The sequence below is a fragment of the Mobula birostris genome, chromosome 3 (genome assembly GCF_030028105.1).
Source record: "Mobula birostris isolate sMobBir1 chromosome 3, sMobBir1.hap1, whole genome shotgun sequence".
Lineage (NCBI taxonomy): Eukaryota > Metazoa > Chordata > Chondrichthyes > Myliobatiformes > Myliobatidae > Mobula > Mobula birostris.
In genome coordinates, this window is record NC_092372.1 from 224,760,557 (window position 1) to 224,785,108 (window position 24,552).

The 24,552-nt window shown below is 43.7% G+C and overlaps 1 protein-coding gene across 2 annotated transcripts in view; it reads left to right on the plus strand.

Moving 5' to 3' along the window:
* Positions 1–24,552, plus strand: part of grinaa (glutamate receptor, ionotropic, N-methyl D-aspartate-associated protein 1a (glutamate binding)) — a 92,641-nt gene that overhangs the window by 13,632 nt on the left and 54,457 nt on the right. The window lies entirely within an intron of this gene.

Genomic DNA, 24,552 nt, shown 5'->3' on the forward strand with positions numbered 1-24,552 from the left:
CTTTTTCTTGGTGCGTCAGAGAGGATTAGGAGGCGCTACCGTAAACTACAGGGAGGTGGAGGGAGAGATGGGGGTTTGCCGGGGGGTGGGGGAGAGAGAGGAGGAGGAGGATTGTAGGAAGAGAGGATTGGGGGAGGGGAGGTGGAGGGGATTGAGGGAGAGGGAGGAAACGGAGAGGGCAGGGTAGGAGAAGGAGGGGGATTGAGGGATTGGGAGGAGATTGAGGGAAGGGGAAGGAGGATGAGTGGGATTGGAGGGGAGAGGAGGAGGATTAGGGGTATTGAAGTAGGAGATGTGGGACTTTGACAGAGGAGGAGGGGTATGTGGGGGTGGAGAATGGGTATGGAGAGTGAGAAGGTGGGATATGAAGGGAGAGGAAGGGGATTGAGGGTTAGGGGTTAGAAGGGAACATGGAGGTATCTGTGTGGTAGAGGCATCAGAGGGAGTTGTGGAGGCTGTGGTATTGTGAGGTGGGGCTGGAGGAACAGATAGGCAGGGATATGGAGTTATCTCTGTGGGGTAGGGATGTTGTTGAGGAGAGGATGTCAGAGGAGGAACGATCTCAGGGGGAAATGGTCACCAGTGAGGAAGTGGATGTGTTGGTATGGAGGCTTGTTTTTCTCTAACCCAGGGCAGCCTTTGGGATTGACAGGACAGGCGATTAGATTCACTGACAAGAAGCACAACCCTCCATGGAGTGGTTATCAGGGCTTGTGCTCCTGTGTATGGTTTCTAGGAAACACTTGAGCATTTAAAATAACTTGTCTAACTAGACTATTGTTGATCCAGCTCTGTTCACAGCAGTTGCCATTTAATTGGTGCCCTCAATGTAGATGAGCTTTGGACTTGCGAAGGGATGGAAAATGGGATTAGTTAAAATGAGTATTGGATGGTTGACATAAAGGTGGCAGGAAAGAGGATCTGTAACTGCAGTGCGACTGTATAGAATGTTAACATTGTGCCTTCGAATGTGTAGAGCAGGGGTTCCCAGCCTTTTTTATTGCATGGACCAATACCATTAAGCAAGGGGTCTTTGGACCCCAGGTTGGGAACCCCTGGTATAGAGAGTGATGTGGTCTAGCTGAAATTTAAAGATTAGCTTTGTTTGTCTTGTGTACGTGGAAATGAGTGAAATGTATCGTTTGCGTCGAGTCAAATCAGCAAAGATTGTGCTGGGCAGCCTGTCGACATGCTTCTGGCGCCATCATAGCATATCCACAACTCACTAGCCCTGACCAGAAGACATAGGAGCAGAATGAGGCCATTTGGCCCGTCAAGTCTGCTCTGCTGTTTCATCATGGCTGACCCAGTTTTCCTCTCAGCCCCAACCCCCTTCCTTCTCTCTGTATCCCTTTGTGCCCTGACCAATCAAGAATCTAACCACCTCTGCCTTAAATGTACATATAGACTTGGCCTCCACAGCTGCCTGTGGCTACAAATTCACAGATCCACCCCTCTCTGGCTAAAGAAATTTCTCCATTCTAAAAGGACGCCCCTTTATTCTGAGGCTGTCTTCTGGTACTCTCCCACCATAGGAAACATCCTCTCCACATTCACTTTGTCAAGGCCCTTCACCATTCGATAGGTTTCAATGAGGTCACTCCTCATTCTTCTGAATTCCAGTAAATACCTGCTCAGAGCCATCAAGCACTCTTCATGTGACAAGCCGTTAAAACCTGGAATCATTTATGTGAACCTCCTTTGAACCCTTCCCAGTTTCAGCACATTCCTTCTAAAATAAGGGGCCCAAAACTGCTCTCAATACTCCAAGTGGGGCCTCACCAGTGCTTATGAAGTTATATATATCCTTGCTTTTATGTTCTAGTCCTCTTGAAATGAATGCAAACATCACATTTGCCTTCCTCACCACAGACTCAACCTGCAAATTAACCTTTAGGGAATCCTACACAAGGACCCCCAAATCCCTTTGCACCTCAGTTGTTTGTATTTTCTCTCTATTTAGAAAATAGTCAACCCTTTCATTTCTTCTACCAAAGTGCATGACCATGTACTTCCCGACAATGCAGTCCATCAGCCATCTCTTTGCCCATTCTCCTAATCTTAGTCCTTCTTTAGCCTTTCTATTTCCTCAAAGCTACCTGTCCCTCCACCTACCTTCATATTGTCTGCAAACTTTGCAATAAAGCCAACAATTTTGCCTCTGCAACGTGGGTGTGTTAAACTAAGTAGTGTGGGGGGGGGGCGAACTGGAAATATAAGGATGGAGATAAAGGGAAAGTGAGAATAAGAAAAGTTAAGAAAGACAGCAGAATCAACAGAGCAGAAAGCTCAAGAAGGGATCGCACAGTATGACCAAGTGAAATAGGAATTGATATGGGAGATGAATTAAAAGTATTATATATGAATGCACGGAGTATAAGAAATAAAGTGGATGAGCTTGAGGCACAGTTGGAAATTGGTAAGTATGATGTTGTGGGAATAACAGAGACATGGCTTCAAGTGGACAGGGCCTGGGAAATGAATATTCAAGGATATACGTCCTATCAAAAGGACAGACTGATGGGCAGAGGGGGTGGGGTGGCTCTGTTGGTGAGGAATGATATTCAGCGAGGGGGGACATAGAATCAGGAGATGTAGAGTCGGTATGGATAGAACTGAGAAATACTAAGGGTAGAAAGACCCTAATGGAAATTATCTACAGGCCCCCAAACAGTAGTCTGGATATAGGGTGTAAGTTGAATCAAGAGTTAAAATTGGCATGTCGCAAAGGTAATGCTACAGTTGTTAATGGGGGATTTCAACATGCAGGTAGACTGGAGGAATCAGGTTGGTACTGGACCCCAAGAAAGGGAGTTTGTGGAGTCCCTCCGAGATGGATTCTTAGAACAGCTTGTACTGGAGACTACCAGAGAGAACGCAATTCTAGATTTAGTGTTGTGCAATGAACTGGATTTGATCAGGGACCTCGAGGTAAAAGAGCCATTAAGAGGTGGTGACCATAATATGATAAGTTTTAATCTACAATTTGAGAGGGAGAAGGGAAACTCGGAAGTGTCAGTATTACAGTTGAACAAAGGGAACTATGGTGCTATGAGGGAGGAGCTGGCCAAAGTTCAATGGAACAATACCCTAGCAGGGATGACAGTGGAACAGCAATGGCAAGTGTTTCTGGGAATAATGCGGAAGGTGCAGGATCAGAAAGATCGTAAGGGGAGGCCGTGGCTGACAAGGGAAGTAATGGACAGTATAAAAATAAAAGAGAAGTATAACATAGCAAAGATGAGTGGGAAGCCGGAGGATTGGGAAACTTTTAAAGAGCAACAGAAGGTAACTAAAAAGGCAATACGCGGAGAAAAAATGAGGTACGAAGGTAAACTAGCCAAGAATATAAAGGAGGATAATAAAACCTTCTCTAGGTATGTGAAAAGGTAAAAAATAGTTAAGACCAAAATTGGGCACTTGAAGACAGAAACGGGTGAATTTATTATGGGGAACAAGGAAATGGCAGACGAGTTGAACAGGTACTTTGGATTTGTCTTCGCTAAGGAAGACACAAACAATCTCCCAGATATAATAGTGGCCAAAGGACCTAGGGTAATGGATGAACTGAAGGAAATTTATATTATGCAGGAAATGGTGTTGGGTAGACTGTTGGGTCTGAAGGCCGATAAGTCCCCGGGACCTGATGGTCTGCATCCCAGGGTACTTAAGGAGGTGGCTTTAGAAATCGTGGACGCATTGGTAATCATTTTCCAATGTTCTATAGATTCAGGATCAGTTCCTGTGGATTGGAGGGTGGCTAATATTGTCCCTCTCTTCAAGAAGGGAGGAAGAGAGAAAACAGGGAATTATAGACCGGTTAGCCTGACGTCGGTGGTGGGAAAGATGCAGGAGTCAATTATAGAAGATGAAATTACGACATCTGGATAGCAGTAACAGGATCAGTCTGAGTCAGCATGGATTTACGAAGGGGAAATCGTGCTTGACTAATCTTCTGGAATTTTTTGAGGATGTAACTATGAAAACGGACAAGGGAGAGCCAGTGGATGTAGTGTACCTGGACTTTCAGAAAGACTTTGATAAAGTCCCACATAGGAGATTAGTGGGCAAAATTAGGGCACATGGTATTGGGGGCAGAACACTGACATGGATTGAAAATTGGCTGGCTGATAGAAAACAAAGAGTAGCGATTTACAGGTCCCTTTCGGAATGGCAGGCGGTGACCAGTGGGGTACTGCAGGGTTCAGTGCTGGGACTGCAGCTGTTTACAATATATATTAATGATTTAGATGAGGAAATTGAAAGTAACATTAGCAAATTTGCCGATGACACAAAGCTGGGTGGCAGTGTGAAATGTGAGGAGGCTGTTATGAGAATGCAGGGTGACTTGGACAGGCTGGGTGAGTGGGCAGATGCATGGCAGATGCAGTTTAATGTGGATAAATATGAGGTTATCCACTTTGGTGGTAAGAACAGGAAGGCATTATCTAAATGGAGTCAAGTTAGGAAAAGGGGAAGTGCAACGTAATCTAGGTGTTCTTGTACATCAGTCACTGAAAGCAAGCATGCAAGTACAGCAGGCAGTGAAGAAAGCTAATGGCATGCTGGCCTTCATAACAAGGGGAATTGAGTATAAGAGCAAAGGGGTCCTTCTGCAGCTGTACAGGGCCCTGGTGAGACCACACCTGGAGTACTGTGTACAGTTTTGGTCTCCTAATTTGAGGAAGAACATGCTTGCTATTCAGGGAGTGCGGCGTAGGTTCACAAGGTTAATTGCCGGGATAGCGGGACTGTCATATGTTGAAAGATTGGAGCGACTGGGCTTGTATACTCTGGAATTTAGAAGGCTGAGAGGGGATCTCATTGAAACATATAAGATTATTAAGGGTTTGGACATGCTGGAGGCAGGAAGCATGTTCCCACTGATGGGTGAGTCCAGAACCAGAGGCCACAGTTTAAGAATTAGGGGTAGGCCATTTAGAATGGAGTTGAGGAAAAATTTTTTTCACCCAGAGAGTGGTGGATATATGGAATGCTCTGCCCAGGAGGCTGTGGAGGCCAAGTCTCTGGATGCTTTCAAGAAAGAGATGGATAGTGCTCTTAAAGATAGCGGTATCAAAGGTTATGGGGATAAGGTAGGAACTGGATACTGATTGCGGATGATCAGCCATGATCGCAGTGAATGGCGGTGCTGGCTCGAAGGGCTGAATGGCCTACTCCTGCACCTATTGTCTATTGTCTAATTCCATCATCCAAATCATTAATATGCATGTCTTTGGAATGTGGAACACCGAGAGGAAACCCACACATTCACGATGAAAACATACTAGCTCCTTACAGACAGGCGTGGGAATCAATCCCAGATCTTATCGAATGTGATGGAGCATTAAGCTCTGCCTTGTTGTAAATAATCTCATTTAAAGGAAGAAAAAGACACGACAGCCTTGAGATTATATATGGATTATATCGTGCGAGAGTTTAGGACCAGCGAGGGTAGAATCAAGATGGAAGGATACCCCTTTAGGACAGAGATGGAGAATTCCTTTAGCCAGAGGGTGGTGACTCTTTGGAATTCATTGCCACAGACAGCTATGGAGACCCAAGTTTTTGGATATATTTAGAGCAGAAGTTGATTGATTCTTGATTGGTAAGGACGTCATAGGTTACAGAGAGAAGGCAAGAGAATGGATTTGAGGGGGATAATAAATCAGCCATGATGGAATGGCAGAGCAGACTTGATGGGCTGAAAGGTGTAAATCTGCTATTGTGTCTCTGGTCTAATGCAGGGGTCCCCAACCGTTTTTGCACCGCGGACCGGTTTATTAGATTTTTTTTTAGATTATGAGGACACACAGTCCTCTTTTATTGTCATTTAGTAATGCATGCATTAAGAAATGATACGTTTTTCCAGAATGATATCACAGGAACACATGACAAACCAAGACTGAAAAACTGACAAAAACCACATAATTATAACATATAGTTACAACAATGCAAAGCAATAACATAATTTGATAAGAACAGACCATGGGCATGGTAAAAGTCTCAAAGTCTCTCGAAAGTCCCATCATCTCACGCAGCGCCGCAAACTTGCCGATGCAGCATTCCGGAAGCATCCGACCACAGTCCAACTCCGAGTCTGTCCGAAGACTCCGAGCCTCTGACCAGCTCTCCAGCACTGAGCACCATCTCTGCTGAGCGCTTAGACCCTGGCCCCGGCAACAGACAGTTGGCAAAGCCGAGGATTTGGAGCCTTCCCCTCCGGAGATTCTTGATCACACAGTAGTAGTGGCAGCGAAGCAGGCATTTCAGAAGTTTCTCCAGATTTTCCTCCGTGCTTCTTCACATCTGTCTCTATCAAATCAGGATTGTGCACGGCATCCTACTTCACAGATACGATATCATTCGGAATGACTGCCCACGCTGTGTCGCTCCGCCATCTTCTCCTCCCTCCTTCATCTATTATTGACAATATTCTTGCGGACCGGCCGACGGGGCTGGGGGGGCGGTTAGGGTTGCCAACGGACAAGAGTAACCATCAAAATACGTTGTGTTTACCCCGAGAAGACTACAATTACAATGAAGCCTTGCGCGGGTACCTGTGTGCACATGTGTGTAAGTGCCGATTTTTTTTTGTTCCCTACAAATCATTTTTGGTGATTCTGTTTGGGGGGGGGGTGTTAATCATGACCGGAATATAGAAGATCAGTCAACTGTAAGTCACTTTTTAGTGGCTAATACACTCAATTTAGTTTCTAAAAGGGTTTAGCTAACAAATTTAATATTAATCACACAGCACATATTTTCCTAGCATTAAAATAGTGATAAGTTAGTTACCGTATAAGTCACTTATAAGTCAATAGCATCATAACCTTTTAAGTAACTTTTGGATATTAAACACACAGCACATATTTTCCCCGTATGAACATATAAAATCATTGCAACACACCAATATCGCTGAATCAGTGGGAGCCCTGGGCTTGTTTCCCTGCAACAAGATGGTCCCATGGAGGGGTGATGGGAGACAGCGATACTCGAAGGGGGTTCCTTATGTCCAGTCTATTCCGCAATTTAGTTTTCGTTGCATTCATTGCAGAGATATGTTGGAAATGGAAGCAACGTTTTCAATGCTCTTGTGGCTATCTCAGGATATTTAGCCTTGACCTTGATCCAGAATGCCGGCAGAGATGTTATGTCAAACATACTTTTCATCCCATCATCATTTGCAAGCTCGAGGAGTTGATCTTCTTTCCGCGCTGACGTGGATGACGCGTGCGTTCAAGTTCAACAGTGGGCGTGACAGGAAATGAGGAAAGGTGCAGCTGACTCATATCGCCAAATCATATCGTTTCCTCGTGGCCCGGTACCGGTCCGCGGCCTGGTGGTTGGGGACCGCTGGTCTAATGGATTTCTCCTAATTTGGCTCTATGGTCCCCCTCTGTGCTTTAGTTTCCTTTTCTGCTTTGTTCTCCCCCCCCCCCCCCCCCCATTTTCTTCAAACTTCTGATTTGGGTATTGATTTGAATAATTTGCTGTCACTATTGATTTGGGATTGTGCATTGAAGGAAACAGAAAGAGCCTGGTGCTTGCCATGAGAGATTGGAGTAGGTATCAAGCAGGAGGAGCAATGCTTGCTACTTCCATGACACAGTATATTGTGATGCCCTGAGGTCATTATAAATTATTCCTAATTTTCCAGTGCTAATATAGTGAGCTAACCCAGATAGGATGAGCTTGCAGTATGAAGTATCTGTGAAATAATTTCTTTTTGTTCACATTGATTAAGGTCAACCCTGTCAAAGCGTTATAGAGCACTACAGCACAGAAACATGCTGTTTGGCCCATCTAGTCCATGTAGAGCTGGTATTCTGTCTGGTCCCATTTAACTACATTTGGACTATAGTCCTCTATTCCCCTCCCTTCCATGTACCTATCCAGATTTCTCTTAAATGTTACAGTCGAACCTGGATCCACCACTTCTGCTAACAGCTCGTTTCACAGTCTGAAGAAGTTCCCCCCAGGTTCTCCTTAAACATTTTACTTTTTACCCTTAACCTATGACCTTTAGCTCCAGTCTTACTAACCCTCAGTGGCAGAAGTCTGTTTGCATTTACCTTCATAATTTTGTATGCCTCTATCAAATCTCCCATCATTCTCCAATGCTCCAGGGAATAAAGTCCGAACCTATTCAGTTATATCCTATAACTCATGTTGAATATGACTTATTGGGTAGCAGTGTGGCATCTGAGTCAGACTTGTGAGTAGGTGGAGAGCGTGTCTTTCAGATGTTAAACTGACAAGTTCCTGTCTGTGTGGCCAGTGGATATGAAACATTCTGTTTTAGCTTGCTTAAAGAAGAGCAGGTAGGTTCTGGGCTGCATCTTTTTCAGAATCAGGTTTGTTATCACCTGATTTGTGATGTGAAACTTGTTATTCAATGCAGTACATAATCTAGCAGAGAAAAAAAAATGAATAAAATAAAAACAATGATAATAAATAAATCAATTACATATATTGAGTAGATTTAAAAAATGCAGGAACAGAAATACTGTATATTTTTTAAAAAAGAGTGAAGTAAGTGTCCAAGGGTTCAATGGCCATTTAGGAATCGGATGGCAGAGGGGAAGAAGCTGTTCCTGAATCACTGAGTGTGTGCCTTCAAGCTTCTGTACCTCCTACCTGATGGTAACAGTGAGAAAAGGGCATGCCCTGGGTGCTGGAGGTCCTTAATAATGGACGCTGCCTTTCTGAGACACCGCTCCCTAAAGATCTCCTGGCTACTTTGTAGACTAGTACCCAAGATGGAGCTGACTTGATTTACAACCTTCTGCAGCTTCTTTCGGTCCTGTGCAGTATCCCCTCCACACCAGACAGTGATGCAGCCTGTCAGAATGCTCTCCATGGTACAACTATGGTCAAAGCAAATTACGCAGTCATTTTGCTCTTTGAGGGACCTTGCTGTACACAAATTCCTTTATTGAGGAAACAGAGCAGCTAGTGACTGCACTTGGGAAGTGTTTCATTGGCAGTGTAAGTGCTTTAAATATTCTGAAAGGGATGTGAAAGGTGCTATGCAAGTGCTCCTTTTCAGTGCTTAAATAGGTTTTTCTAATAGATAGATACTTCATTGATACCAAAGGAAATTACAGTGTCACAGTAACTAACATTGCAAGTGCACAGCTATACAAATATTAGAAGTAAGAAAGAATAAAAGATAAGTTACCTAAAACAGTCTAACAGGAGGGGTTCATCAGTTCCCTGGCTAAAGGTTGATTCATTTTAGAGCCAAGTGGCCGAGGTCAAGAAGACCTATAGCGATCTTTGGAGCTGCGCAGTTGCCTTAGTCGTTACTAAAAGTGCTCCTCTGTTCAGCCAAGGTGGCATGCAGAGGCTGAGAAACGTTGTCCAGAATTGCCAGGATTTTCCACAGGATCTTTTGTTCTACCATAGCCTCCAGTTTGACTCCTATAATAGAGCCAGCCAGTTTATTAAGCCTGTTGGCATCATCCATGTTGATGGCATTGCCCCAGCACACCACCAAGATTGTACTGGTGACAACAGACTGGTAGAACATGTGAAGGAGAGGCCTGCATACTTCAAAAGACCTCCGTCTCCACAGCAAGTAGAGGCAACTATGGCCCTTCTTGTACACAGCCTCCGTGTTGGTGTTCCACTCAAGTCTGTCATCCAGGTGCACCCCCAGGTACTTGTAGGTCCTTACCACATCCAATTCCTGACAATCAATATTAACAGGGAGCAGTGCAGATTTGGTCTGCAGTAACTTGGTTTGTTCAACAAAGCAACAGCACACAAATTCATTATCTCTTTCAAGCAATTGTTACCTTGACAACTATTGGTCTGCTTGCAATCATAAGCAGATTTTCTCCATGACCGTGTGTGTTTCTTCTGGGTGCTCCAGTTCCGCCCACATTCCAAAGACAGGTTTACAGGTTAGGGTTAGTGAGTTGTGGGCATGCTATGTTGGTATTTGAAACATGGTGACACTTGTGGGTTGTCCCCAGCATAATCTTCACACTTTGTTGGTTGATGAAGCAGAATGATGCATTTCACTGTTTGTTTCAATGTACATGTAAGTGCAGTTGCAAAGATTGCATGCAGTGCCTCTACTTCCTCAGGACTCTGCAGAGATTCGGCATGACATCTAAAACTGACAAACCTCTATGGATGTGTAGTGGAGAGTGTATTGACTGGCTGCATTACAGCCTGGTATGGGAACACCAATGCCTTTGAACAGAAGATCCTACAAAAGGCCCAGTACATCTTGAGTAAAGCCCTCCCAGCCATTGAGCACATCTACATGAAACACTGTCATAAAAATGCGGTATCCATCAACAGAGATACCTACCACCCAGGTCATGCTTTCTTCTCCCTGCTGCCATCAGGAAGAATGTACAGGAGCCTCAGGACTCATATCACCAGGTTCAAGAACAGTTTCTACCCCTCAGCCATCTGGCTCTTCAATAAAAGGGGATAACTATACTCACTTGACCCATCATTGAAATGTTCCCACAACCAATGATCTCATTTTAAGGATTTTTTATCTCATTATCTCATTCTCGTTATTTATTGCTACTTATTTATGTTTGCATCTACGCAGTTTGTTGTCTTATGCACTCTAGTTGATCCTTCAATGATCCTGTTTGTAAGATCATAAGACAGGAGCACAGTTAGTCCATTCAGCCCATTGAATCTGCTTTGCCATTCTAATCATAAGACATAGGAGCAGAATTAGGCCATCTGGCCCATCAAGTCTGCTCCGCCATTCAATCATAGCTGATCCTTTTTTAAAAATCTCTTCCTCAACCCCAGTTCCTGGCCTTCACCCTGTAATCTTTGATGCCATGTCCAGTCAAGATCCTAACAATCTCTGCCTTAAATACACCCAACAACCTGACCTCCACAGCTACTTGTGGCAACAAGTTCACCACCTTTGGCTCAAGAAATTTCTCTGCATTTCCTATACTGAGGCTGTGCCCTCTTGTCCTAGACTCTCCCACCATGGGCAATATCCTTTCAACATCTACTCTGTCTAGGCCTTTCAACATTGGAAAGGTATCAACTAGATTCCCCCCCCCCCCCCCCCATCTTTCTGAATTCCAGCGAGTACAGACCCGGAGCCATCAAACGTTCCTCGTATGATAACCCTTTCATTCCTGGAATCATCCATGTGAACCTCCTCTGAACCCTCTCCAATGCAGGCACATCTTTTCTAAGATGAGGGGCCCAAAACTTTTCACAATCTCTGATCATGGCTGATCCCAGATCCCACTCAATCCCACACACCTGCCTTCTTGCCATATCCTTTGATGCCCTAACCAGGAACTGCTTTGATGCCCTAACCAGGAACTGATCAACTTCTTCCTTACGTATGTGCTCAGACTTGTCCTCCACCACAGCCTGTGTTAGAGTGTTCCACAGATTTACTACTCCCTGACGAAAAAGATTCCTCCTTTGTTCCAAAGGGTCGTCCCTCAGTTTTGAGGCTGTGTCCTTTAGTTCTGGATACTCCCGCCATAGGAAACATACTCTCCATATCCTCCCTATCTAGTCCTTCCAGTAGGTTTCAATGAGATCCCCCTGCATTCTTCTAAGTTTCAATGAGTACAGGCCCAAAGCTGCCAAGTGCTTCTTGTATGTTAACTCTTTCATTCCCAGAATCATCCTCGCCATCTACCATCCTGTATGCCATCTACCATCTTTTTGCCCACTCTTCCAATTTGTGTAAGTCTAGCTACAATTGCATTGCTTCCTCAGAACTACCTACCCCTCTACCTATTTTCATATCATCCATAGACTTTGCCAGAAAACCATCAATTCTATTATCTAAATTATTGACATACAATGTGAAAAGCAGCAGTCCCAATACTGAACCCTGAGGAACACCACTAGTCACTGGCAGCCAACCAGAAAAGGCCCCCTTTATTCTCACTCACTGCCTTCTGCCTGTCAGACATTCCTTATCCATGCCAGTATCTTTCCTGTAACACCGTCGGATTTTATCTTGTTAAGCAGCTTCATATGTGGCACCTTATCAGATACCTTCAGAAAGTCCAAGTAAATGACATCCACTGCCTCTATTTTGTCCACCCTGCTTGTTACTTCCTTGAAGAACTCTTAACAGATTTGTCAGGCAAGATTTCCCTTTTCAGAAACCATGCTGACTTTGACTTATTTTATGATTAGTCTCCAAGTACCCCAAAACCTCGTCTTTAATAATGGACTCCAACACTTTCCCAACCACTGAGGTTAGGCTAACTGGCCTATGGTTTCCTTCCTTTTGCCTTCTTCCATTCTGCAACAGTGGAGTGACATCTGCAATCCTCCAGTCCTCCAGGACCATTGCAGAATCAAGTGATTATTGAAAGATCATGACCATTGCATCCATTATCTCTTTAGCAACTTCTCTAAGAACTCTGTGATGTCGCCTGTCTGGCCCAGGTGACTTATCCATCTTAAGACCTTTGAGTTTGCCTAGCACTTTTTCCTTTGTAATAGCAAGAGCACTCATTCCTGCTCCGACACTCTTGGACCTCTGACACACTGCTAGTGTGTTCCAAGGAGAAGACTGATGCAAAGTATTCTTTAAGTTCATCTGCCATTCTTTTTTTGTCCTCCATTACTACCTCACCAGCATCATGTTCCAGTGGTTCAATATCGACTGTCACCTCCCTTTTACTCTTTATATAACAGAAAAAACTTTTGGTATCCTACTTCATATTATTGGCTGGTTTTCCCTTGTATTTAATCTTTCCCTTATAGCTTTTTTTAGTTGTCTTTTGTTGGATTTTAAAAGCTTCCCAATCATTCAACTTCCCACTCACTTTTGCTACCTTATATGCCCTTTCCTTGGGTTTTTTTGTGGTCCTTGACTTCCTTTGTCAACCACAGTTGCCTACCCCTGCCATTTGAGAACTTCTTCCTCTGTGGGACGTATCCTGCACCTTGTGAACTATTCCCAGGAACTTCAGCCATCTCTGCTCTGCCATCGTGCTCGCTAGTACAGTATTCTCCTCCAATTCACCTGGGCAAGCTCCTCTCTCATGCCTCTGTAATTCCCTTCATTTCATTGCAGTACAGATACATGTGACTTGTGCTTTTCCCTCTCATAAGTTACTATTCTATAGATTTGCTGAGTATGCCCACAGGAAAATGAATCTCAGAGTTGTACATGGTGACGTATATGTAGTTTGATCATACATTTACTTTGAACATGTGACATAGCTAATCTTACTTGAAAAGTGCCATTAAACCTTAAAGACACGGGACACCAAATGCTGGAAATCTGGAGTAAAACAAAATGAGCAGCTGATCTTTCCATTTAAGACTAGGAGCCTTGATGAAGGGTCTTCAGCCTGAATGTGGACTATTCATTTCCTCGTAGATGCCGACTAACCTGCAGAGTTCCTTCAGTGCCTTTATGTTGAGCTTTGGAAGGGTGTAGCATAAAAGATTTTAAATAAAAGTGTGCTTCATCTTGTCAACACTGTGCCCAACACATTGAGACTTCTCATTTAAGCTGCTTTATCGCTGCTGGCTGTGAAATCTTAAGTGCTAATTGGTTGTTTTTAGTATGTAAATGAAATCACTGGCGATTCTTCCTGTTTGAATGGGAAAACTTATTATTTTTCTCTATCAGATGATACAATGTGTTAACTCTGCAAATGCATTTGATTTTATTCATGTTGTGCAATAAATAAACATGAGGTGTGTTTGATGACTCTGGGCCTGTAATCGCTGTAGTTTAGAAGAATTGGTGATGGGGGTGGAGGGGGGAATCTCATTGAAATCTATCCAATACATGAAGTTCTGGATGGAGTGGATGTGGAGAAGATGTTTCCTATAGTGGAGTCTTGGACCAGAAGGCATAGCCTCAGAATAGAGGGACGTCCATTTACAGCAGAGATGAGGGAAAATTTCTTTAACCAGACGGTGATGAATTTGTGGAATTCAGTGCCACAAACAGCTGTGCAGGCCACGTATTTAAGGTGGGGGTTGATAGGTTCTTGATTAGTCAGGGGGTCAAAGGCTGTGGGGTGAAGGTAGGTGAATGGAGGTTGAGAGGAATGATGGAGCAGTAGAACAGACTCATTGGGTCAAATGGCCTAATTCTGCTTCTGTGTCTTATCTTCTCATGAATTACTTAGCAACACCAGTGTTTGTACATTAGCAGCATGATAATTCAGTTGAAAATAAATTCCTTCACTACCAACCCAAATGGAATTTTCAAATCATTAGATTTTGTTTAAGACCATAAGTAGAATTTGCCCAACGACTTGTCTCTGTTTGCCATTCCATCATGACTGATCCCTCTCGTCCCCATTCTCCTGCCTTCTCTCCATAAACTTTGACACCCTTGCAATTCAAGAACCTATCAACCTTCGCTGTGAATATATCCAATGACTTAGCCGCCACAGCTGTTTGTGGCAATGAATTCCACAGATTCACCACCCTCTGGCTAAAGAAATTTCTACTCATCTCTGTTCTAAATGGACATCCCTCTGTTCTGAGGCTGTGCCCTCTGGTCCTGGACACCCTACTTTAAGAAACATACTCTCCACATTCACTCTATTCAGTATTCAATGAAATTTATTTAGAGAGATATAGTGCAGAACAGGCCACGAGCCGCACCCCCCAGTGACCTACCTATTTAACCTTAGCTTTATCAAAGGACAATTTACAATGACCAGTCACCTACTAACTGGTAAGTCTTTGGACTGTGGGACAAAACTGGAGCTCACGGGAAGAGCATATAAACTGCTTGCAAAGGACACCAGAATTGAACTCTGAACTCCAATACCCCAAACTGTAATAGCATTGTGCTAACTGCTACGTTATGGTGGAGATTCCCTCGCCTCATTCTTCTACACCACAGTGAATCAAATGCTCCTCATACATTAACCCTTACATTTCTGGTTAATGAACTGCTGGTAAAATGGAGCCGTTTAAATGCTGAGTAGTGTGCAAACCTTTCTCATTGGTTTTAGTTATGCCTCGTTTCTGAAGCACTCGCATGCTGATCTAACCTCGTGATCAGTTCATTGTCAGAAACACTTTAGCTGGGGGAAGACTGTAGGATTTCTGACATTTCTAATCTGGCAGCTGTTTTTCAAATTTTGCTGGTCTGAGCTAAGGGCAAGTTTGTTCTACTGTTGTCAGGTTGTGATATATCCAATGACCACATGGATATGCTCCAGTTTCCAAAGAGGTGTGAGTTTGGGCTAGTGATTTGTGGGACTATTATGTCGGCTTCTGCGGCATGGTAACAGAGCACTATCCTTACTTATTTGATGCAAACAATCAATTTCACTATATGTTTCGATGTACAAGTGACAAATAAAGCTTATCTTTATCTTTGCAATCTATTCAACCTATGATCATGTATCTCATTTGATGTAAGGAGACTTTTTAAAGTCTTCCACCTCACCAGTTTTCTACCGCTACCCACCTCGTTTCCCAACACTTTCACTGACTGGAGTGCTAGCAAGTAGTTGCACCTTCTGGTACATCTTTGAAGTTAAACTCAGAATCCAGGTTTGATGAAATGAGTGACATTTTTGAAAAAAAAGCTTTTCTTTGTGTGACTTCATTAGATAGTGGAATAACAAGCTAATAGAAGCTATTTTTCCATTGCCTCTGATCCTCTCACTCCTTCAATAAAACCTTTGGTATGACTCGACTCTAAATATAGACAGTGAAGGTTTATGCACTGTACTGCTGCCACAAAACAACAAATTTCATGAATGATGTCAGTGACAATAAACCTGATTCTGATGTGTTGAGGCAGTGAAGACCTTGTTTTGGATGTCATCTCTATAGATTTTATTACAGCATAGCATTGAGGTAGTGCTGTCTATAGGAAAACACTAATAGAATGCAGAATGAAGTATTATAGTTACAGAGAGAGTGCAGTGTAGGCAGATAATACCATAATGAGGTAGATTCTGAGCACAGCTCCATCTTATCGCACTAGGGGATTGTTCAATAGTCTTCTAACATTGGAACGGAAGCTGTCCTTGAGCTTGGCAGTACATGCTTTTAGACTACTGATGGGAGGTGGGACAGAGAAAGGAGCTTAAATGTAAGTTGAAGTTTGACAAAGCTTGATTACCCTCCTTTACTCTCAGTATACCCATGACTGTCTCGCCACCCACAGTTCCAATCTGCTCATTAAATATACTACATTGGTTAGACCATAAGACATAGGAGCAAAATTAAGTCATTTGGCCCATGGAGTCTGCTCCGCCATTCAATCAAGGCTGATCCTTTTTTTTTTCTCCTTCTCAACCCCAGTTCCTGGTCTTCTCCCCCTAACCTTTAACACCATGTCTAATCAATAACCTATCAATCTCTACCTTAAATACACCCAACGACCTGGCCTCCACAGCTGCTTGTGGCAACAAATTCCACAAACTCACCACCCTTTGGCCCAAGAAATTTCTCCGCATCTCTGTTTTGAAAGGGTGTCTCTCTATCCTGACGCTGTGCCCTCTTGTCCTAGACTCCCCCACCATGGGAAACATCCTTACCACATCTACTCTGTCTAGGCCTTTCAACATTAGAAAGGTTTTAATGAGATCCCCACTCATCCTTCTGAATTCCAGCTAGTAAAGACCCAGAGCCATCAAACGTTCCTCATATGATAACCCTTTCAATCCTGGAATTATCCTTGTGAACCTCCGCTGGACCCTCTCCAATGCCAGCACAACTTTTCCAAGATGAGGGGCCCAAATCTCAAATAATAATGAGGCAACCTACAGAATTAGAATCAGGTTTATTATCACTGACATGTGACATGAAATTTGTTAACTTGGCAACAGCAGTTCCATGCAATACGTAATCGAGAAGAGAAAAAAAAACAAGTAAATCAATTACAGTATACGTATATTGAATAGATTTAAAAAAGTGCAAAAAACAAATACTGTATATTTTAAAAAAAGTGAGGTAGTATCCACAGATTCAATGTCCTTTTAGGAATCAGATGGCAGAGGGGAAGAAGCTGTTCCTGAATTGCTGAGTGTGTGCCTTCAGGCTTCTGTACCTCCTACCTGATGGTAACAGTGAGAAAAGGGCATGCCCTGGGTGCTGGAGGTCCTTAATAATGGACGCTGCCTTTCTGAGACACCGCTCCTTGAAGATGTACTGGGTACTTTGCAGGCTTGTACCCAAGATGGAACTGACTAGATTTACAAACCTCTGCAGCTTCTTTCGGTACTGTGCAGTAGTCCCTCCATACCAGACAGTGATGCAGCTTGTCAGAATGCCCTCCATGGTACAACTATAGAAGTTTTTGAGTGTATTTGTTGACATGCCAAATCTCTTCAAACTCCTAATGAAGTATAGCTGGTGTCTTGCCTTCTTTATAACTATGTAGATATTTTTGGACCAGGTTAAGTCCTCAGAGATCTTGACACTCAGGAACTTGAAACTGCTCACTCTCTCCACTTCTGATCCCTCGATGAGGATTGGTGTGTGTTCCTTTGTCTCACCCTTCCTGAAGTCCACAATCATCTCCATCCCTCCCCCTCCTGTCTTCACCTATCATTTTGGATCTCCCCCTCCCCCTCCCACTTTCAAATCTCTTATTAGCTCTTCTTTCAGTTAGTCCTGACGAAGGGTCTCGGCCTGAAACATTGACTGTACCTCTTCCTAGAGATGCTGCCTGGCCTGCTGCGTTCAGCAGCAACTTCGATGCGTGTTTACTACTGTGAGTTTTTTTTCTGATTTAAGTAGAGAGGCAAAATGTAGAGATGGCTGAAGTAGCCAATTTTGGAATTATTCAATGGGTCAGGCAGCATCTGTGGAGAGAGAACCATGGTTAACATCTCTGTTAACCAATCAGGTGACGAGATAATATTCAAAAATGGACTGTTAAGTAACAAGTCATGCTTGTTTCACAAACATGTCGGACAATGACCACTTCCAACAAAAGAGAGTTTAACCACCAACCTTTGACATTTACCATCACATCTCTTGACCTTTCCACCTTTGAGCTCCAACAATGCAAGAAGTTCAACACGATACAGGACCAAAAAGCCCACTGAATTGGCTATCAGTCTTAATCTTAACTATTCATGCCCTTTACCACTGCATTGTGAGAGCAACATGGTAGTATAATGATTAGCTCTAGTGTTGTGGGTTCAATTCTCACCACTGTCTGTTAGGAGCAAGTATGTTTTCCTCATGACTACATGGCTTTCTGCTGGGTGCTCTAGTTTTCTCCCACATTCCAAAGATGTATGGGTTTGGATTACTAAGTTGTCGGCATGCTGTGTTGGTGCTGGAAATGTGGCGACACTTGTGGGCTGACCCTAGCACAATTCTTGGACTTTGTTGGTTGTTGACACAAGTGGCACATTTTACTGTATATTTTGATGTACATATGACAAATAAAGATGATCTTTGTGGCTGCAGATGAACTGCAGTTGCTTTGAAAGTACCTGCTGCTTTCTTTCTAGGAAAAAAATGTTTCACAAATTTCTAACTTAAATCATTCACTTGTTCAGTGCAAGCTTTAGAAATTTGCTTCCTCCTTTCTCAAGAGCAGCTAAGGTTGGGCAATAAAAGCTTGCTGACTTTGTTAGCAACATCTACATACTGAAAAATGAATGGTAAGGAAAAGTTCCTTCAGAATTTTTCTATTTTACTGTTCTAACTTGGGGTATTATTGACCTAACATACTCTTATCGTTTTTCATTAGACAATCTCTTACCAGAAATCAACCAAGTGAAATCAGTCCCCAAAGAGAGTCTATCCCTTGAACAGGGATACCAACGTTATACTCAGTATTCCAGTTTCTGGAAGGCTTACCTGCTGTGGTACTCAAGTAGTCCTGTAATAAAAGACAACCTTCCTTTTGCCTTCCAAGTTAGCTGTACTTGACTTCTATACAGAGTAAGTCATTAGTTGTGGTGTGATCTCTCAAGTTGAGTAAAATGTTCTCCTAAGCAATATTAGTCTATTGATGGGTCCTCAGGTGGCTGTAGAGGCCAATCTGGGAACCCACATATTTTGGTGCATTGTGGACACGAGTAAGTGATGACGGATCGCAAGAGAGGGAATTTGTTGAAGGCCTATGAGATGGCGTTTTAGAGCAGCTTGTGCTTTAGCCTACTAGGGAAAGGCTATCTTAGATTGTGTGTTGTGTAATAACTCAGATCTTATTAGGGTGCTGAACGTAAAGGAACCCTGAGGAGGCAGTGATCATAATATGATTGAATTCATACTGCAATTTTAGAGGGAGAAGCCTAACTCACATATATCTGTATCGTAGTGGAATAAAGGGAATTACAGAGCCATGAGAGAGAAGCTTGCCCAGGTGGATTGGGGGAGAATACTGGCGGGGACGATGGCAGAGCAGAGATGGCTGAAGTTTCTGGGAATAGTTCACAAGATACAGGATTGATATGTCCCACAGAGGAAGAAGTTCTCAAATACCAGGGGTAGGTAACCGTGGCTGACAAAGGAAGTTAAGGACTGCATAAAAGCCAAGGAAGGGCATATAAGGTAACAAAAGTAAGTGGGAAGTTGGATGATGAGGCAGCTTTTAAAATCCAACAAAAGGCAACTAAAAAAGCTATAAGAAGGGCAGAAATGAAATATGAGGGCAAACGTGAAGCAGGATACCAAAAGTTTTTTTCAGTTATATCAAGAATAAAAGAGAGATGAGAGTTGATATTGGATAGCTGGAAACTGATGCTGTTGAGGTAGTAATGGGGGACAAAGAAATGGCAGGTGAACTTAATGAATAGTTTGCATCTGTCTTCACTGTGGAAGACACTAGCAGTCTGTGAGTGTCAGGGAGCAGGAGTGGGTGCTGTTGCTAATACAAAAGGAAAAATTGCTAGGCAAACTTGGTGTGAAGGTCACCTGGACCAGATGGATTACATCCTAGAATCCTGAGAGTGGTTGCTGAAGAGGTAATGGGTGCATTGTTCATCATCTTTCAAGAATCACTTGATTCTGGCATGGTCCTGGAGGACTGGAAGATTGCAAATGTCACTTCACTTTTTAAGGAGGGAGGAAGGCAAAAGAAAGGAAATTATAGGCCAATTAGCCTAACGTCAGTGGTTGGGAAAAGAGTTGGAGTCCATTATTAGACTAGATTAGATTCAACTTTATTGTCCTTGTGCCGAGTACAGATACAAAGCCAATGAAATGCAGTTAGCATCTAACCAGAAATGCAAAGAATAGTGTTATTTACAAAATAACTGCGAATAAAAAGTAAGTGCTACAGCACACAAATATAAAAGTACTGAGACAGTACAATATGGGTGCAATACTGCTTATCGCTGTGATGTGAGGTTCAGCAGGGTCACAGCCTCAGGGAAGAAACTTCCTGTGCCTGCTGGTGCAGGAGCGGAGGCTCCTGTAGCGCCTACCGGATAGGAGGAGAGTAAAAAGTCCATGGTTAGGGTGAGATGCATCCTTGATAATGCTTTTCGCCCTGCCCAGGCAGCGTTTATGTTAGATGTTCTCAATGGTGGGCAATTGTGTGCTGATAATCCGCTGGGCAGTTTTCACCACACGCTGGAGCGCTTTGCGGTCCGATACGGGACAATTGCCATACCACACTGAGATGCAGTTGGTGAGTGTTCTCTCAATGGTACAGCGGTAAAAGTCCATCAGTATCCTGGGACAGAGGTGAGCTTTCTTGATGCTCCGTAGGATTGCACCTTCTTGATCAGGATGGAGGAGTTCAGGGACCAGGTGAGATCCTCAGAAATGTGGACACCAAGGAATTTGAAGCTTGATACACGCTCCACTACAGCTCCGTTGATGTAGATGGGGACGTGAGAATGTCTCCTAGCATGCCTGAAGTCCACAATGAACTCCTTGGTCTTCTGGGTGTTAAGGGTCAGGTTGTTGTCGTCACATCACACGGCCAGGTGCTGGACCTTGTTCCTGTGGGCCGTCTTGTCATCCCCTCTAATCAGGCCCACCACTGTGGTGTTGTCTGTGAACTTGATTAAGGATGAGGTTCTGGGGTACTTGGGGACTAATGATAAAATAAGTCAAAGTCAGCATGGTTTCTGTCAAGGGAAATCCTGCCTGGCAAATCTGTTGAGAGCTCTTCGAGGAAGTAACAAGCAGGGTGGACAATGGAGAGGCAGTGGACATCATTTCCTTGAATTTTTAGAAGGCATTTGATAAGGTGCCATACATGAGGCTGCTTAACAAGATAAAATCCTATGGTGTGACAGTAAAGATATTGGCATGGATAGCGGAATGGCTGACAGGCAGGAGGCAGTGAGTGGGGATAAAAGGGGCCTTTTCTGGTTAGCTGCCAATAACTAGTAGTGTTTCTGAGGGTTCAGTATTGGGGCTGCTACTTTTCACATTGTTTGTCAATGATGTAGATAATGGAATTGATGGTTTTGTTTTTAAAAATGCAAACACGAGGAATTCTGCAGATGCTGGAAATTCAAGCAACACACATTAAAGTTGCTGGTGAACGCAGCAGGCCAGGCAGCATCTCCAGGAAGAGGTACAGTCGACGTTTCAGGCCAAGACCCCTCATCAGTCCTGACAAAAGATCTTGGCCTGAAACGTTGACTGTACCTACCTCTTCCTAGAGATGCTGCCTGGCCTGCTGCGTTCACCAGCAATTTTGATGTGTGTTGCTTGATGGTTTTGTGGCAGTTTGCGGATGTTACAAAGATAGATGGGGGGTAGGTAGTGCTGAGGAAGCAATGTGATTGTAGAAGACTTACACAAATTGGAAGAATGGGCAAACAAGTGGCAGATGGAATGCAGTGTTAGGAAATGTATGATAATGCATTTTGTTAGAAGGAACACTAGTGCAGACTATTATCTAAATGGGGAGAAAATTCAAGCATTAGAGGTGCAAAGGGACTTAGGAGTCCTCTGCAAGATTCCCAGAAGGTTAATTTACAGGTTGAGTCTGTGGTAAAGATGGTAAATGCAGTGTTGGCTTTTATAAGAGATAATGCTGAGCCATTATAAAACACTAGTCAGGCTGCCCTTGGAGTATTGTCAACAGATTTGGGTCCTAGATTTGGGTCAACAGGGTACAGGCAGACAAGAAGGTTCAATGTTCAGAGTAAATTTATTATCAAAGTATGTATATGTCACCATGTACTATCCCAAGATTCATTTTGTTGCAGGCATTCACAGTAGAACAAAGAAATACAATAGAGATAATGAAAAACTACACATAAAGAACCAATGTGCAAAAGAAGACAATCTGTGCAAATACAAAGAAATAATAAATAAATAAATACTACTGAGAACATGAGTTGTCAAATTCTTGAAATTGTAGACCCCAGATCCATAGGTTCTGGAGTCAGTTCAGAGTGGGGGTGAGTGAAATTAGACTGTGAGGTCATGAGTCTATCTTATTGTACAAGTAGACCTTTCAGTTGTCTTTTATCAGATGAATAGAAGCTGTCTTTGAGTGTGGTGGTGTATGCTTTCAGGCTTTTGTACCCGATTGAGGGAGTGGGGAAGAGAGAATGTCCTCCATGGAGGAGTGTTGTTTATTGCTTCCATGGAGGGGAGGCTAGTTTCCATGACGTACGAGCTGTGTCACAACTGTGGTTTCCTGCGGTCACATACAGAGCAGTTACCATACCTAGCCACAATGTATCTGAATAGGATGCTTTTTATATATTTCCTGTGTGAAAACACCCATTTCCTCTGGTACAGCAGCATTCAAGATCCATTTAATGACATGCTATATTATACACGCTGCAGTTCCTTAGGGACTGCGTCAGGGAACTGGAGATGCAGCTCGGTGACCTCCGTCTGGTCAGGGAGAGTGAGGAGGTGATAGAGAGAAGCTATAAGGAGGTAGTCACACCGGGGCCTGGGGAGACAGATTGTGGGTGACAGGAGAGGGAAGGGCAGGAGTCAGAGGCCAGAGAGCACCCTGTGGCTGTACCCTTTGACAATAAGTACTCCTGCTTGAGTACTCTTGGCAGAATGGCCTATCTGGGGGAAGCAACAGTGGCCATGTCTCTGGCACAGAGTCTGGCCCTGTGGCTCAGAAGGGTAGTGAAAGGAAGGGGATGGCAGCAGTGATAGGGGCTCTGTAGTTAGGGGATCAGATAGGTGATCCTGTGGATGCAGGAAAGAAGCATGGATGGTAGTTTGCCTTCCAGGTGCCAGGCTCTGGGATGTTTCTGATCGTGTCCACGATATCCTGAAGTAGGAAGAGAACAACCAGAGGTCGTGGTACATATTGGTACCAACGACATAGGCAGGAAAAGGGAGGATGTTCCGAAAGCAGACTACAGGGAGTTAGGAAGGAAGTTGAGAAGTAGGACCTCAAAGGTAGTCATCTCAGGATTACTGCCTGTGGCACATGACAGTGAGCATAGGAATAGAGTGAGGTGGAGGATAAATGCGTGACTGAGGGATTGGAGCAGGGGCAGTGATTCAGATTTCTGGATCATTGGGACCTCTTTTGGGGCAGGAGTGACCTGTACAAAAAGGACGGGTTGTACGTGAATCCCAGGGGGACCAATATCCTGGCAGGAAAGTTTGTTAAGCCTATTGGGGAGAGTTTAAACTAGGATTTCAGGAGGATGGGAACCAAACTGAAGAGACGGAGGAAGAGGTGGTTGGCTCACAAATAGAGAAAGCTAGGAGACAGTGCGAAAGAGAGGATAGGCAAGTGATAGAGAAGGGACACGCTCAGACTGATTGTTTGAGCTGTGTCTATTTTAATGCAAGGAGTATTATGAACAAAGCTTAGGGCGTGGATCAGTACTTGGAGCTTTGATGTTGTGGCCATTACAGAGACTTGGATGGCTCAGGCAGGAATAGTTACTTTGAGTGCCAGACTTCAGATGCTTCAAAAAGGACAAGGGGGAAGGCAAAACAGGTGTGGGCGTGGCACTGTTGATCACAGATAGTGTCACAGCCGCAGAAAAGGAGGAAGACATGGAGGGATTGTCTACGGAGTCTCTGTGGGTGGAAGTTAGGAACAGGAAGGGTCAATAACTACTGGGTGTTTTTTATAGACCACCCAATAGTAACAGGAACATCGAGGAGCAGATACAAAGACAGATTCTGGAAAGGTGTAATAATAACAGGGTTGTCCTGGAGATTTTAATTTCCCAAATAATGATTAGCATGTCCCTAGAGTGAGGGGTTTAGATGGGGTGGAGTTTGTTGGGTGTGTTCAAGAAGGTTTCTTGACACAATATGTAGATAAGTCTACAAGAGGGGAGGCTGTACTTGATCTGGTATTGGGAAATGAACCCAGTCAAGTGTCAGATTGCTCAGTGGGAGAGCATTTTGGAGATAGTGATCACAATTCTATTTCCTTTACCACAACATTGGAGAGGGATAGGAATAGACATGTTAGGATAGAGTTTAATTGGAGTAAGGGGAAATATGAAGCTATCAGGCAGGAACTTGGAAGCATAAATTGGGAACCGGTGTTCTCAGGGAAATGTACGAAAGAAATGTGGCAAATGTTGAGGGGATATTTGCATGGAGTTCTGCATAGGGACGTTCCAATGAGACAGGGAAAGGATGGTAGGGTACAGGAACCGTGGTGTACAAAGGCTGTTGTAAATCTAGTCAAGGAGAAAAGAAGAGCTT